Below are 17,043 nucleotides of genomic sequence, written 5' to 3'. Positions count from 1 at the left end.
TATCTTTAAAAAAATGTTTGTTTCCCAGAGGGGGGACACTAGAATCAACACAAATCTTCAACAGAATTCACATTAAACTCTGCTCTCTGATAAAGCTGTAAAATCTAAAATAGTAAATTATGCTTTTGTCAAACAACCACCACTCATCACACACAATACAATAATAGACTTATGGTCAGGACACACAATGGGTCTCAAATTGGCAGAGGAAAACACTGTAAGTAGCAATAATATATGTGAATTCATTTTGTAAATTAAAATAAAAGGAACAGGTTAGAAATGTTGACCCCACAGAAGTGTGAAATGAAGAAGCGATGCATCAGTTGTAAATGTCAAAAAATGACAGAAATTATGTACAAAGACAGGAATGTTGTAACAAAATGGACATGATTCAAAAGATGTAATAATAAGTGAAAGAGCAAACAAGATTAAAATGATGTGAAAGACAAAAACAAAGGATGCAATAAGATGAAATCAGCACAAAAGGCATAAAAAAGACAAAAAATGACATAAAATAACATAACCTAAGATTTTCAGAGATAATGTTATGGAAGTGTCAATTAAAATGTAGATTAATGGGAATACTTGATGTATTTCTATAAGTTTTGGTCCCGATGAGACATAACATTTGTCTTTTGGGTCTTGAGCTGAAGCATTTTAGGAACACTGGTCATTACGTTGTGCACATTCACAACTCTCCATCTCATCTGTTTTAGGGAAATATGGCAAACATTCCAAAGTGACTGTGAGCTAAATAAATGTCTTTTTCAGCTTGTCTTATTAGAACTGATGTTGAATTGTTACATATATTTATCTAATGTACTGCAGTAAATAAAATATGGATGAAATGCCATTTAAGGTTGGCTGATTGCACATCTATTTTTCCTTTTTTGGCAAGATACAAGTCCTTGACACGTAATTGGTCACTAGGAAAAAGTCCAGTGTGTCTTCTTATATTCACAGTGAGTTTCTGAAAACAAGCCTCATGGTGTGTGTAAAATTTATTTAGTCAATTAAATGGTTCTCCTTCAGCTACTGCCTGGATGTAAGTGGATTTGGAACAAGATGCCAACTTGTCTGTGCTGCTCAGTCTCTACTGAAGCTGGCAAACAACACAAACAGAAATGTACAACCATGAAAACATTGGGTTAGCTTCAGTCACAAAACAGAAAAAAGAAACACTGAAGACTGATAATCTCTTAAGCTTTCATGCATCTCTTTTAGCTGTAATTTAAATAAAATGCTGTTATGTCGATATAATCAATATTAATTGTTTGTGCTTTGTCTTCTGCTTGCGGTGACATTGAGTTGATCTGATTTAGAGTAACATCAGCTGCCAAACTGTAGTTATTTTGGAGAAGATTCACAGCTACATTTTCAGAGTCGCATATAAAACAGCACACTACAACCTGTATTTATTTTAAGAACAAATAGGATTAAAATTTTCTAAAACACAAAAGATATTCTGTTGTATCTTTTTTTTTTCTTTTTTTTTTTTTTTAAGCTTTTTGTTGTTATAATATCACAGATCAAAAAGTCAGTGCCTGTGAAGCACACATTCCTTTCAGACAAGTATAAAATATTGTCTATTTATGCTTCCATTTCCCTCTCTGAAGTGCATCTTTCATTCCTGCTGCTTGTAATTTTGGAAACAAACTCCCTCAATCACACTGAAGTTTATAACAGAAGTTTACTCTTCATGTTGCAGGGTGTTCTTCATGATGTGGTTGTGATGTTCCACTACAAAAGGAGATTTGATGACTGTACGTGCATGTGTAACATGTCCTCCCCCCAAGAGAGGTTTATATTTGGAATTTGTCTTCCCAAATATACTGAGCAGGAATGTGCCTGTAGATTTTGGCGATCGTTGAACAGAAATTTTTCCACAGCTGTCTTAATCAATTTGCGTCTCCCATCATGTTCAGCTGCCACGGCAACCAGCGAGCAATTATTTCTAAAAGGAGAGAACACACAGTTTTTCACACGTTTTATGAAAAACCAAGTGATAAATATAAAACAGGTTATTTAACTCGCTAAATTGGCACATGTGGAATAGAAACATAACACCTAATATAATGAGTTTCATAGAACAATCGTACATTTTCACACTGGCGTCATCGGTGGATGGAGTTCGCCCTGTTGTCATGGAGATGGACCCTTTGACATGTGATCCTGGTAGCTGTAACATGTTCACCCTTGGCACCTCCAGGACTTGTTGTCTCACTGGTATGGAAAACACTACTTGCTGATAAAAATAATGCGATGTAGTCCAGATGTCCTGAAAAAAACTGGTGTGTGGCCATGGAATCAGGACTGATTTGTCACAGTGTCAGAGGTCAAGATATTTGTATAAACAGAAAATAAGAACCCGCTAAAATGTTTATAACCAACTAGAGTGAAGTTACAGACACAGGAAAGTGCTTATTTTTAATACTTAGTGCTGTTTATCCTCCTGACAACTTGTGCACTAAGAAATCTATTATACATTTTCTTCAGTTTTATAAAAACTTAACTGATGATAAACAGAAAAAAAAGACAAAAAACCAATTACATGGCTAAGTACTTATTACTCAGATTTATTTCCTTTTCATTTGTATCTTGAGGGTTTAAAAAGATTCTTCAGTTGTTTTAATTTATTTATGCTCATTCCCCTGACAACATTGGATAAACTATAATACTATAAGTTTTTTGCATTCCTTATCCGGGACAACTGGCCATCAGGCATACCGGGCATTTTCCCGGTGGGCCAATGTGCTATTTGGGATGACAGTCCTGACACTTTTTAAAAAATTTAAATATTGGTCTGACCAGTAGATCAGCTGCCCGATTGACACTGGGCTGGCCCAGTCACATTGTTAAACACCAACCCCTTTCACTTTGGTCCTGCCTGCATAATGCATTTGGCAAAAAAAAAAAAGTCAGTGCAAGAGTTTGTTTCCTAACCACCGACCCTTGACACATGCTGGTCTGCAGCCCATTGGTTATTTTCTTCACTCACACGGGGCTGGCCCAGTCGTATCATGAAACACCTCCTCCCTTTGGTTCAGTGGGCCGGTGTGCAGTGCAGTGTAGGATGAACGCAAACTGTTTTTGTAAGTTAATACGGTGAGAGGAACTTCTTGAATCGATTATCACTGATTCTGAAAATATTCATTGCAATCTAACAGTTATGATTCCTACAAGCCTGAACCCTTCCTCCCCTCTGACAGGAGTCCAACCCAACACTCCAACATCTTTCAAATAATTCATCATAAGAATTTGTCATTTGCAGATTTACAGATGAGTTACTCATCATAACTACTTGTGATAACAACTGATAATGTGTGTGTGGTCAACTATAACTATTTTCTCTCTCTCTCTCTCTCTCTCTCTCTCTCTCTCTCGCTCTCTCTCACACACACACACACACACCTACACACACACACACACACACACACACACACACACACACACACAGGATCCCTTCACTTGTTCGTTATAGGAGGAGTTCATTAGGGGATGACTTCACTTTTTCCTTGGTAAGTTCATAGTTAATGTAATGCAAAAGACAGATGATGCTCTCATTCTCTTATCTGTCACACACATACAGGATAATGTCTTCATTTTAAAGGATTTGTCCAAGGAGTTCACATCTTTATCCGGCACTGCTTTGTCTGGAAAAAGTGATAATCAGATCAATCAACCATGTCTATTAATTCTCTTTCTCTCGCCCTCATACATGTGTCATCATCCCTCTTCAAGTGGAACTAGGCAACATTTTTACCGTTTTGGTTCTTCTTCATTGTTTTTGGCTCATCTTCATTGTTTTTGTAGCATTTTTTTCTGCAGAGCGCCCTCTACAATTTCAGAGTACGTATTCACTATTGTAAAGCCCACTGTTAACCCTCCCCCTCTGACCCTGTGCATCTGTTTTCATTGAAAAAGGCAAAAAATAGTGAACTAATACACAACTGGAGCGGAGTAAAATGCGAAACCTTATCCAGACATTGAAGTTTCAGACACTCGCTTTCACTTCACAGAGAAGGTTGTGGAACCAGAGCTGCTCTTAAGCTCTGCGGCTAATTTTAGCAGCTCGGTGCTGCAGACAGAGCCTCAGACCACCACCTGAATGGTTGGGGGTGGGGGGGGGAGTGTGGTCAGGAACCTCCTGGCCATCCAGGTGGACAAGTTACATTGACATGTCGGTTGTGGGTGCAGGGACCAGTGGTCTGAGGCTCCGTCTGCAGCTGCTGGCACCACGCTGCTAACGTTAGCCACACAGTTTAAGAGCTAACAGGCTAACAGACATCAGCAGCTCCCACCTGTCACTGTGTCCCAGTGCCATTAGCGATTAGCATGCTATCTAGACCTTCACCTGTACAAGGGACAAGTATCATAGATAGATAGATAGATAGATAGATAGATACTTTATTTATCCCATAGGGAAATTTACAGGTTCCAACAGTATCCACCAACTTAAAGAACAAACAAGAGTACAACCACAAGAGTAAAAAACACTTTAACTTTCCATAAGGAGACATACAACACCAGCTAAGATCGAACTAAAATCAAGGCTGGTTGTTATGCCAGTCGCTATTCAGATGAAACCAATTAGACATGGGTCATATAATGAACTACAAACATCTCACAAAAAATAGATTCAACTAACAAAATTTGGTGGCTTGTAGTAAACACACACTCCTGGGGCAGAAAAAGGACGATCTAGTAAACTGAACAAACATACACCTACTTGACACGAACAACCATGATAACTAGTGAGTATGCTAACATCTCCGTCAGCCAACAAGCATCCAGGCATCGTTAATAAAATAAGTTCATAAACAAGTAAACACTGTTATAACCAATAGCATCAATAAGAGCACAAATCAGCTAAAATACATGTCCATCTGCTGTTGCAAACACCTGTGAAATGAAGGCATGGCTGGCTTGTTTTTACAGCTAGCCATCGGTACCTGGATGGGGGTGTGTTTGTGTGGTAGTGTTGTAAACTGTGACATTTCTCACAATTGATGAGATCTTGGACCATCGAGATGAGATCTAGGTTACAAGGACAGCACTGAGAAGCTGTAAGTGGCATTTTCAGCCCTAGAGGTGCTAGTAGGAAGGCAGAGGGCTTCCACTCTCCCCCTAAGCCATTTAACCATCACAATTACTTTGATACTGTTAAATTAAGGTAAAAATGTTGCCTAGTTAAACTTTAAGTTTTCAGTTTCTACACTGCTATTTTTGCATCGCATACACAGAGTTCAAGAGTTTGAAGTTCGTTGAGGAGTTCAGCTACATTCATACTTTTTGACTGGGTAAGTTCACAATTTATTAAGAGTAGTACTCTTGGAAAAGTTAACATCTGATCCATCATTTCTCACTTCTATTCTTTCTCTTTCCTTCCTCCCTGAAACACAGGCATTCATTACTGTGATGGAGTGGTGGAGTATACATTTTTGTAGTGTTAATAAATGACACTTTTTGGAAGTATTTAGTATCTCACTAATTCCCGTTAACTCATTGCATGCCTTAAGGTACGTGGTTTTAAGGAGTTGCACAGTTGGTATACACATTCAAGAGACTGAAAAGACCAAAGAGGTGTGCGTTATCAAATATTATGGGCCAGTCTGGTCCAAAATGCCAGGGCTGATTTTTTGTCCCATTCTGCCCCTGTTTCTTATCCTAGCTGTATGTTTACATTTGTCTTCCTTGCTCTTTGTGTTGTATTTTTTTTAAACATTCCATTTATTTTGACAAACGTTGGATTGTGGTAGTGGCAGCTGGTACTCAGCAAGACTTGGGTGGGAGATGCAAAAGAATATTAAAATAGTTAAGATTTAGTGTGCAGAGCTACGTTTCTGTTGTTTTATTCAGCTGATAATGCTTGTGTTGACACGTGTTATGTTAAGTGGAAATTTAAGATAACTTGCAGGATTTAAGAAATAGTCTTCCACATGGCAAACTCACAATCTCACTTCTCAATCACAAACCAGATGCTATGATGGGGATCTACATAACCTATGTAGCTGTAAATTGGGTGGAATTTAACCAGACATTATGTTAAACTCATGTCTCTGTGTTAATTACAGAGATAGAGGTCAATAAACGCAGGTGGAACAGGACAACACTGTGTTACCAGTGACTTTTGGAGCAGGTTATCATCATTACCTGTTTTACATTCATTCTGGAGTCCTGAAAGCATCTGTATCTCATTCAAGGTTTCTTGGTAATCTTCTGAGAAAAATTGTACAAGAAAATAAGAATATTTCTGATAAGCTACAGGATGCAAATATGTGCACTTTGATCCTCCAATGAGATCACAGTGTCAGTTCACCTGCTCACCAAAGTTTTAGGATTTATAGCCGACCATTGTAACCATTAATTTATTTCTTATTTGAACCAATGCTATTAAGGATGACACAATAAAGTGCCAGCTCACTGAGGCCTTGTCCACATGGAAACAAAAACAATAAATTTCTTCTTTTGTCTTAGAAAAGTTTTCCGTGAACACGGCATGTTCTCAAGAAATGTGTCCACAAAAAAAAACAAACAAAAAAAAAACACTGTAAACTGAAGTATATATGTCAGGCCTGTATGTGGTGTTGTAATAATATAATAATAATAATGACTGTACAATAATGCCATGCTGCTTTTAATGCTGTTTTTACTCCGTTTTTATTTTATTTTTTATGTATTTATTTATTTATTTTTACAGTTTTTACTATTTCTTTTACTGCTTTAATTTATGTAGCATTGTGCAACATTTGAGTGAGAAAATTGGAAACAATTTTGTTGTGGGAAACTGCAACGGCAATAAAGTTTGGTATGTCCTTATATAACTCTGCCACAGAAATACACCAAAATGGGGTCCCAGAATGCCAGATCTGTGTGGATTAAACACCTGTACGATGAAAAACGTTTGCAGATTCCCAAAACTTCTCTCTGTGTGTATGGTCCCTAAGACCTTTGGTCATTAATTTTGTTTTGATCAGTTATGTCTATTGTGTGACTGAAGTCTGACAAAATCATTGACCAATCATTAAAAATCATTATGCACTGATCTGTGAGTATTAAGTTGTAATAATATTTAATCATAATCTATTGACTAATTTTGCAGATAGTATTCTCTAGTTCGTACTGAGCAATGATATCAGCCTGTATTAAAAAAACTCACTGATGCTGGAACTTTTTAAGTTTTTATCAGTTTGGTAACTATTTGATGAATAGTAGTAACACAGTTCAACACAGCTAAATTTCTATATTTATTAAAGTCATGAACACTAGTTACAAGTGCCTCACACTTCAAACCAGTTCTTCTTTCTTAAGTTATATTGTTGTTAATTGAATTGTTTTCTTGGTGAATGCACATGTTATCAGTAACATGAAGACATTACAATATGACTCCACTGTATATGTTGAGAGTTGGCTGCCAAATTAATGCTCCTTGTAGAACAATAATATAAACTACTATTATTTTAGTTTGAAGAAAAAAAAAGTTGTCAAAGAGCCAACACAGGAAATTGTTACATACATAAAACCAAACCATGTTTTTATTTCTCAGTGTTCTTTCAAAACAGGCTGTCAGAGACACCCAATCAATATCCAAGAGAGATTCAACATTGAAAGCAATAAGTCACGGGGGATGATGGGAGCTCTTAAGATTGGTGGATGGCAGCTTTATAGTTTTCTTGGATAGCTAAAAGTGATAGGTCATCCAAGACCACTGGAGGCTAAGTTTAACTTGGCTGCAAGGCAGTGAAACTTGTCAGAGATTTAGACCATCCATAATATCCACCATATAAACTCCCTCCTGAAAAAAAATGCTTCCATGTTGAAAAGCAATTAAAGGAAAATTCCACTCCTGTTTCCCTGATTCACTCTTCCTCTTTGAGAGTATACTTTACTTGTTTACATGGCTGGCCTCAAATAAACCTAACAGTGACATTAATACTAACCCACAAGCAAATCATCCAAATGCATGTGTAACCAAATTAAAACAGACAAATGAACTTATGTCGTCAACACAACTGTGCTCAAACTCGTCAAAATTGATTCCATGTTATGTCATTGTGATATGGTTTGGTTAATATCTGTGCAGTTGAACTGTCACTTTCTCCTCTTGAAAAACTGCAGCTGCACTTTCCTCATCGTGACTGTTGCCTTCAGGACAAATTTAGCCATGGGGCTGTTACTATTCACTGATGCTTTCTCTATTTATGACCATTTTCTGCCACATAAATCCAGGAACAGTTCCAGCATTTCCACCATATCTTAATAGCCAACACAGTCAGCTACATCTGGCTTAGTTTTTTTGTAAATGAACATAATCCAAAAAGACCAACGTATCTCCTAGACCAGGGGTCTCAAACTCATTTTCTTTCGGGGGCCACATTCAGCCCAATTTGATCTCCAGTGGGCCGGACCAGTCAAATAATAGCATAATAACCTATAAATACCGACAACTCCAAATTTTTGTCTTTGTTTTAGTGCATAAAAACCCCATTAAATTATTAAAATACTTCCTTTTATAAACTGTTCAAACAAAAAAGATGTGAATAAGCTGAAAAAACTGACATTTCTTAGAAAAAATAAGTGCAATTTTAACAATATTATGGCTCAGCTTACCATTTCTACATGTGCATTATGGATCGAATCTACAGAGACACTGCTGTTCGTCCATCAGTCTCGATGACAACTTTGACTTCAGTTTTTGTGGGTCTTGGAGTGGCTTGTCAGCCCTATTTTTGCCCTGAAGTATCTGCCACAAAGACACTAAACACTTAGTAACAGGCAGAAAATTGTTAAAATTGTGCTTAATTTTCTTTAGACATTTCAGGTTGTTCATATTTGTTCATATTTATTCACATTTTATTGTTTCAGAATAGTTTGTAAATGCAAGTATTTTCATAATTTAATGTTATTTTTTACACTAAAACAAAGACAAAAATTTGAAGTTGTCTTTATTTATAGACATGGTGCAATATTATTTTTTTCACATCAAACTGAGAAGAACATATGGAGTCATAATTTTTTGTAGTTTTTTTATGCTATTATTTGACTGTGGATCATATTGGTCTGTATGTGGAACCTGAACTAAAATGAGTTCAACAACCTTGACTGAAATTTTTGCATTCATCCCATGGTGCCGCACTGGAACCTGGGGGGCCGCATTTGGCCCCCGGGCCGCATGTTTGAGACCCCTGTCCTAGACATTGATACTTGCTTATTCTCTCCAGCAGTTACGGTCTTCACCAGGTTTGTGTGAGGACCTCAAATAACATTCATCACTGCAAACAAGCAATTGACCAGTGGTAGTAATGCTATATCAAACTGGGTGGATGCAAAACAATATGAACAGAACAGGTATTAATTTGTGTGCAGAGACAAATTCTTGATTTATCAGAAAGCTGATAATACGTGTGCTGATGTGTCATAAAGCTTTTATTTTCCTATTTGACTGCAGCCCATTACTTTTAGAGTAAAAAAAAAAAAAGAATTGATAGCGTCCTATAAATCATGGAATGTTCTCGACCACAGTCCAGCCATGGTAAAGTGGCCCTACATGACCTATGGCCAACCTATAGTCCAGTAGCCAAGTGTTGTTTGTCCTTACACTCTGTTAAACTAAGGTCACTGTGTAAAACACAGTGGGGAAGGCAACAAACCAGGGTGTAATATGAGGTGAACCAGGCTGAACAGGACAAAACCTCACTGAGTGTGGCATGGTTCAGATTTATCATCAGCTTTACAATCATTCTCGCATCCTGAAACTGTATATATGTCTTTCAAGGCCACTTAGCAACCCAGCAAAAATCATCCAATCACATTAGGACAAAAAAATTAAAACAATTCTGATTAGATACAGTGTGCAAAAATGCGCACTCTGAGGAATGACTCTATGATCCTCCAGTGAGAGCAGAGCCACATGCCACCTGGCTGCCAGAAGTTTTAGGACCCATATATACACATGTCCAGCACACCATGGCCCAATCCCAGTTCACCCCTTAGCCCTAACCCTTACCCCGACCCCTTGGCCCTTGCACTTCACACTACCCCTTGAAATGGAGCTGCAAGGGGTAGGGGTTGAAACATTCCTCTTTGCAATGGGACAACCCTTCGCGACCCGTTACGTCATCAGCAGTCATTGATGCTGCTATTAACAGATACGACAACTTTGTTTCCCAAGTATTCATCATGCCGTCAGTAGCTGTAACCATCTCTGTTCCATGGGCTTTGGTTGTCTTTTTAAGGCTATCAACTATAAACCGCAGAAATGTGATCTATAACACATTGAATCGGCATTAAACAGTTGATCAAATGATTACCGTAAGTTGTTTACTAAGAAAATACATGCATTTGTGTGTTTCTTTCATCACACTGATATACTTTTTTAGTTCTGTCTACCTCCATCTTGCCAATGATTCAAACAGAATTATGGGAAAATTCTCCTACCCCTCTGTTCGTAGTGTGGTCCTGAAATATCTCCATTTTGAGGGCTATACTGCCCTCCACCTTAGCCCTTCCCCTCCATCTAATTGAGAATTGGGACAACACTACCCTTTCATGTGTATGCACAAAACCGAGGGGTAGGGGTACGGGGGAGGGCCAAGGGGTGAATTGGGATTCAGCCCATGACTATGAAGTCAAGACACTGTAATCACACAAAATGAGTTAAATTCAGTTAAAAACAACTTCAATAAATGATTAAATAAACTGTAGGGCACAATATAAATAATGTAATAATACAATTAAAAATTTCTTATTTATTATAGAGACATTTTTGTTAAAATTGATATGTTTAATATAATGTTAAATAGCTCTTCTGCATCCTCGATGGACCAGTTACTCCTGGAAATGATTAAAGCAGAACAGCAGAAAAGATACACACAGACACTTGTTGTAGTTAGAATGTGTGTCACATAAACTATATTGACAAAAGTATTAGGACACATTGAATTCAGGTGTTTACTAACAGGGGTCTGGGATACAAAATAGTTATGATAAATGTATAATATAGTCTTAGATTGTGATAAATATCATTGCATTGATTATTTTTGTTTAAATTGTTATCTTTGTTTCTAAAATTCTTCAAAGATAGTTTTTACTTAATTTCCCTCAACATTGATTTTTTTTTTCTTTTAAATCTACGACTATAATTTTAAATGTTCTGCCTCTACCTCTTTTCATGCTCTGATAGTAGATAATGATTTTGTTCAACTTTCTTCACATCTCACTTTGGAAGAAAAACCTCCCATTAAACTTTGTGGAAATATGGATGTTTTTATCTCAAATCAGCATGAACATGACATCTTATGAGCTGTACCCATGGTGTGTCCTAACACTTTTGTCCATGTAGTTTTTAAACAATGATATACAAATGATATTTATCCCAATATAAAACTATATTATGACCTGTGTCATTATTGTATTGTAGCCCAGACCCCTGTTAGAATAGAAACACCTGAATTCAACATGCTGAATTTTTTTGTCCATATGATGTAGCTCCTAAATTTACTAATGTGTCCTTGGACAAGTTGCCACAGCTCCACCCCCCTGGGAATTTGAAAGGCCTTGTGGGAAATAGGAAGGATGAAACATGGTACTGAAACAGAATTAGTGATCAGTAACAGTTAAAGGGCATATCATTAACCATACTGCAATTATTTGTAAAGGTATAGAGTGGCACAGATAACACAGCAGACAACACAGGCCCTGTCACATCAGGACAGCGATAAGGTGACGATGAGTGTCAAACATTCACTATAATTGTAGAAGTGCGTTATTCATTTAGTGTCACAAATGAACCTGGAATAAAACATTTGGAATGGGTTTTACTTCTTTGAGGAGCTTGTGTTACACTTCCAATAAAATGATCAGTCAAGAAATAAGAGATTCCCACAGAGAATAAGTGATATTTAATGAGTTGTGTTGTTTCCTCTCTCTCAGCTGAAGAGCCCAGTCACCACATGAAAAGTGAGCCACACTTACAGGGAGTCAATGAACCCAATTATATTAATTTTCTTTTATTGTTTAATCTAGGCACCTCCTGTGCAAATGTAAACAAGAAAGTGTCTCTGTGTGTGGAAAACAACAATACAAGCTCAGCCAAATGCTGTTAACTCACCACAGAGGTAAGTGCTTTGTAAAACAAATGAGAGGAAAAAAAAAAAAACAGCCAGAAAATAACTTCAGTGGGCAATGAACTGCAGCATGTTGTTCAATTGATTTTTTAATTTCTACACTTTTGGCTGGAATGGCAGGAGTAAAATACTGACGAGGAAACAATTTTGTATTTGAGATTTTTTTCTGTTACCATTGTCTGACTGTCCTCACGCTGCATCCGAAAGTCATTAGCACCACGGGGTGATTACTATAACCGTGCTTTAGTTAACTCCTCACACAAACACACACACACACACACACACACACACACACACACACACACACACACACACTGACAAAGGATATTAAATGGTGCCAGCATGCCATTTGGGAGCAGAGCTGCTATCTTCTCTCTGTTTTAATTACTGTCATTACAGGAAATAGTGCAGACAAGTGTTTGTGTTGCTTTCTCCCACTTTGCTTCCTCCACTCAGGCTCGGTGTTCAGGAGAGCTGTTCCCAGGCCCGGCCACCGCACGAAATCATCAGTCATATTCAGCTCTGTTGAGTATTGCCTGACAGCAAGACACAGGGCCACAGATTTTTCAGTATTACCTTATCACGGTCTGACTGTATCTGCTTTAAAAATGAAGGCTTGTCAGCAAGAAAAATATCTCAAACATTTTTACATTTTGCCATTTCCCAGAATCAGTTTACACAGTGTATGTGCAGAGAAAGAAAATGTATGTCATTTAGTCACATTTGGAGATTGTAACTTAAAAAAAAAATATTACAGCAAGCTTATAAAGAGCCAATACTTGTAGTTAGTCTGTAATGACTTTAACAGTTTTTAATGTTTTTATAATGTTCACATGTAGTGAAATGACTTGACAGGCCTGATGAATTGTTGTTTTTTCTGTATTGTGTTTTAAACCATTTAACTGCAAATAAGTGCTGCTTGCTTGTGGAGTTTGGCTTATGTGCTTTGCCTCATGCTGCAGAGTCTTCAGAGGAGACAGCTGAGGTTGAATCTTTGTAGCTGTCGGAAGCAAAGTTTACAGAATCATCAATAGTGGCTTTTCCCTTGGACATATGCACATAACTTTACTGATATTTACTAAATGTCGAAAAAACAGAAGTATGTAATGTTGATTTTTCCATTAAATCACAAATGCAATGATCTATTTATTTATGACATGAGAAGTCATCCTATAAACATGGCAATGGACATAAGTATCGCACTGATTTACAGATATATTCATTATTATTATATATTAACCCTCTATCCCATACTAAATTTAAAAATGATTTGATTTCCTGGTACGTCCACACATACCTTGTCATGTTTCTTTTAAAAACTCTTCTTCTTTGCTTGTTGTAATGTCTGTCAACATCCGTTTTTTTTATTCATGTGACTCTAATTGTGGAAAAAGGTCTGTCTATTGTAGTTTTGCGTGATACACCAATTTCACTATGCCCAAAAAAATGCCTCTTGCCAGCGCAAAAAAACTTTTATCAAAAAACAAGAGTCTTTGCAACGTTGTCCTTTTTCCATTAGGCAAATTTTTATGTGCAAGTTATATTTGAGGGTTGATGGAAAAGCGACTAATATCAGTTTCACAAATTCTCCCTTCAATCTCAAAACTTTGGTTCATCTGAGAGTTTCTTAATGCGTAAAACAAATGACAGTTTTTTATTTATATATTCATATAATCATGATCTTTTCCTCATTTGCTTCATAAGGTTATATCTGTCAACTAAAATCATATTCACATTCGATTATTTTCTGAGCTTCTTCTTTAAAGCTGACTGTGTTGTCCAAAGGGTTCAAAGAGCGGAGTGACAGTATGACCCCTGCTTGTCGTCCCTATGGATGAAAGCGTCAGAGGCAAGCCCTCATACAGTCTTCAGTACAAAGAGTGTTCTTTTGAAACCCACATACCCCAGCCAGAATAAACAGCCATACAATAGAAGCTTGCACAATATGGTCCATCCCACTCTGCTCTTATTGGCAGCATTGTTTATTGTGGGGAAGGAGTTGATGTGGAGCAAAAGTGGTTTTGACAGATTTGAGAAATTTGTAGCACAAGACTTGTATATCTCCAGGGAATTCACGCTTGCAAGACAAATTAAATTGCTGCTGAGGGAATACGGAGCAATTTGTCCAAAAATCTCTTTTCTTTTAATGACTTTTTAATATCAGCAGTCATAAACAGAGAACGTGAAGTAAACTGGATGCTCCACTTGACATGGATACATCATTTAAATTGTACCATGGAGTGATGTTTTCTCAGAACAAAACATTGAAAATTGTGTTCTTTTATGAGTGTAACAACATTTAAAGATATTGGAGTTCTTTTAATTGCTGCCACTGTGTTTTTCAATAGTGTTTTTTTTCTTTGCCTAATTGTAATGCTAGAGGCATCTGTGAGAAACTCAGACCATCCCCTCGGTCCTGGAGCCAAATGAGCTGCACAGTTGCTGCTACAGTGTCTCCAAGGAGATTGCAGTGTGGTTGTAAAGAAGTGCTTCTGTGTTTTTTTCCCTGTGTGCAAGGAACCGCACAATACAGCGGAGATGTGAGGTCAATTGCATAACCTGGGAGTAATTTCACTGATTGGTCATTCACTTCTGGGCCTCATAGATTTCACTAGAAACTTATGAACCGTTGAACGAGAGAGAGAGACGCAAAGAAAGTCCCACGAGAATCCAGTCAAAGAAGCTTCTACTCGTAGCTAAAAGATGAGATTTAACTTCCTTTAAATGTATGTATTTAGAATCTTCAGAGAAACTCAAAGGTATTTGTGCAGGATTCATCTGTCTTTACATTTATAGTAAACATAACACAGCACTCTGATCTCTGGAATGTCACATCTGCCCACTCAGGTGAAATTTTTTTTTCCACTGACTCTGCACCCTCTCTCCAGTTCCCCACTGTGTCCGGCCGTGGACACAGCATTTCCTTCCTGTCTTTGTTTGGCTCTCTATATGAATCTAATAAACAGGGATCATTTGCTTAAGATGGATGATACACTCTGTGGACAAGGAGGCTTGAAGGAAGAATTTGTGTGTCTATTGTGTGTGTGTGTGTGTGTGTGTGTGTGTGTGTGTGTGTGTGTGTGTGTAAGAATTCCTGACATGCCTTGAGTAGGTAAATGGGTTTAAGCGCAAATTCCTTTTATGACCCTGAAGCAGACACAGCAGGAACACCAGCTGTGATGTGAGAAATGACATTAAACATTAAACAGTGGCAGCATTTCAGAGCCATTTTAAATCACTGTAAAATGTCACATCCTAATATCTCCTCTGAAAAAAAGATAAAACATCCCTCTGATTAAATACCTTTTCCAATAGGACTATATTTAACCTTTACTGAGACGTAGCAATAGAATATATTGCTGGTCTTGTGTATTACCTTGAGGTACTTGGGTATTTTTACCCTTCTGATTTATGTTTGACGGATATTTGTAGCAGTGGTGACTTCAACTCCAGTGCAGCTGTAAAACAATAAACCCAGCCCTCTGTCTTTAGGTCAACAAATGGATGTCAGTTCTCTTGCAAAAGCCTGAATGATCTAGAACACAGCGCAGAATAAAAAAGAAAAAAATCACAAAGAGAACATGTTCCTCCTTCCTAAATCAATCTTCCAGCTTTTGTATGCTGGTCTTGATTTGACAGGCTAATTTTCAACCACAAAATAAACATCAGTTGCCTGTAATTTTACTATTTCTGCCATTGGACTTGGGATAAAATCCCACTTTATTAGCTTCATTACTGTATCATGCATTTTACACGCTGTGCTTATTTGTTTAAAGCATTATACAAACTATGTGCAGTATGCAACACAACAGCATGGACGCATGTGTGCTTGTGAACACTTATACATAGATAGAACACAAATTTTCTCATGAACCTTGACTCTTGCTGTGTTTAGCGCTGCAGACTTGTGGCCTTGGGTTGATTCACAGCATTGTGGCTGAGTCAGGCTCTGTCTGCTCAGACACACCGACAGGAAAAAACATTCTGATAGAAGCTGCAGGGGTTTAGCCACAAGTGGACTTAAACTTCTAACCTGCACTCTCTTAACATCTTTGACCCTGATATGTGTGTTTCTGCCCTTGTTTTGAACTATTTCGAGTCGGTTTGAGTGGGTAGGCTTATGCTGAAAGGCCGTGTCCTGTGAAAATAAGGCTTTTAAGACAAACTATCCCAAACCTGTAAAAACTAAATTAACTAGCATAACAAACACTTTAGATCACTGCCACTAGGGGACTCATACTCATCGTAATCTTTCCCATACTGGTCCCATGCTCATGGTTTTCTCAGCATCTCTCTGGGCTGTGTTAGTAGCAGGGGTGGCCGGGCCATGTGAGAAATGAAAAGAGGACTTTGTTTCCCAGCGGAGAGAAGGAGTTGGATCTGGATCAGCCTTGGGTCAGCAGACCTTCTTCTCTTCTGTACATCCCTAATCATCTTTCCTTTAAGGGCATGTTTATGTTTGCACATTTTTCCCCTTCGATTGTGCTGAAGGAGACTGAACTCATGAGAATACTGCTGGTTTAAGTGTCTTCAAGTCCTGCAGTGTCTCCCTCTGTTTTATCCTTGCAGGCACGAAGGCTCAGTCTCTGCATCCCACCTTCCTCATGCCCATTTTTAGACCATAATCTGCCAGAAAGTATGCAGTGCAGAGGACATTGAGCACTGTCAAATGGTAAGCCATTGATCTAGACAAGGTTTTTTTGGTGGGAAACAGTGTCGTAACCATTTCTCCCATTATGATGCTGAACTGAGTAGCAGTGACGGGATTCATGGCAGCATCCCAACATGCCGGGGGAGGGAGGAAAAGGAAAACAACATGAATTTCACAGTAGAAATTACATTAGTCTATGTCCTTCCAAACAGGAGGTTGTGACTAATAAGAGATCCATGTGAGTAATCCTGCAGAGGGCAGTGAATA

This window comes from Sphaeramia orbicularis, chromosome 10 (assembly GCF_902148855.1).
Source record: "Sphaeramia orbicularis chromosome 10, fSphaOr1.1, whole genome shotgun sequence".
NCBI classification, from domain to species: domain Eukaryota; kingdom Metazoa; phylum Chordata; class Actinopteri; order Kurtiformes; family Apogonidae; genus Sphaeramia; species Sphaeramia orbicularis.
This window is presented reverse-complemented; position numbering follows the sequence as displayed.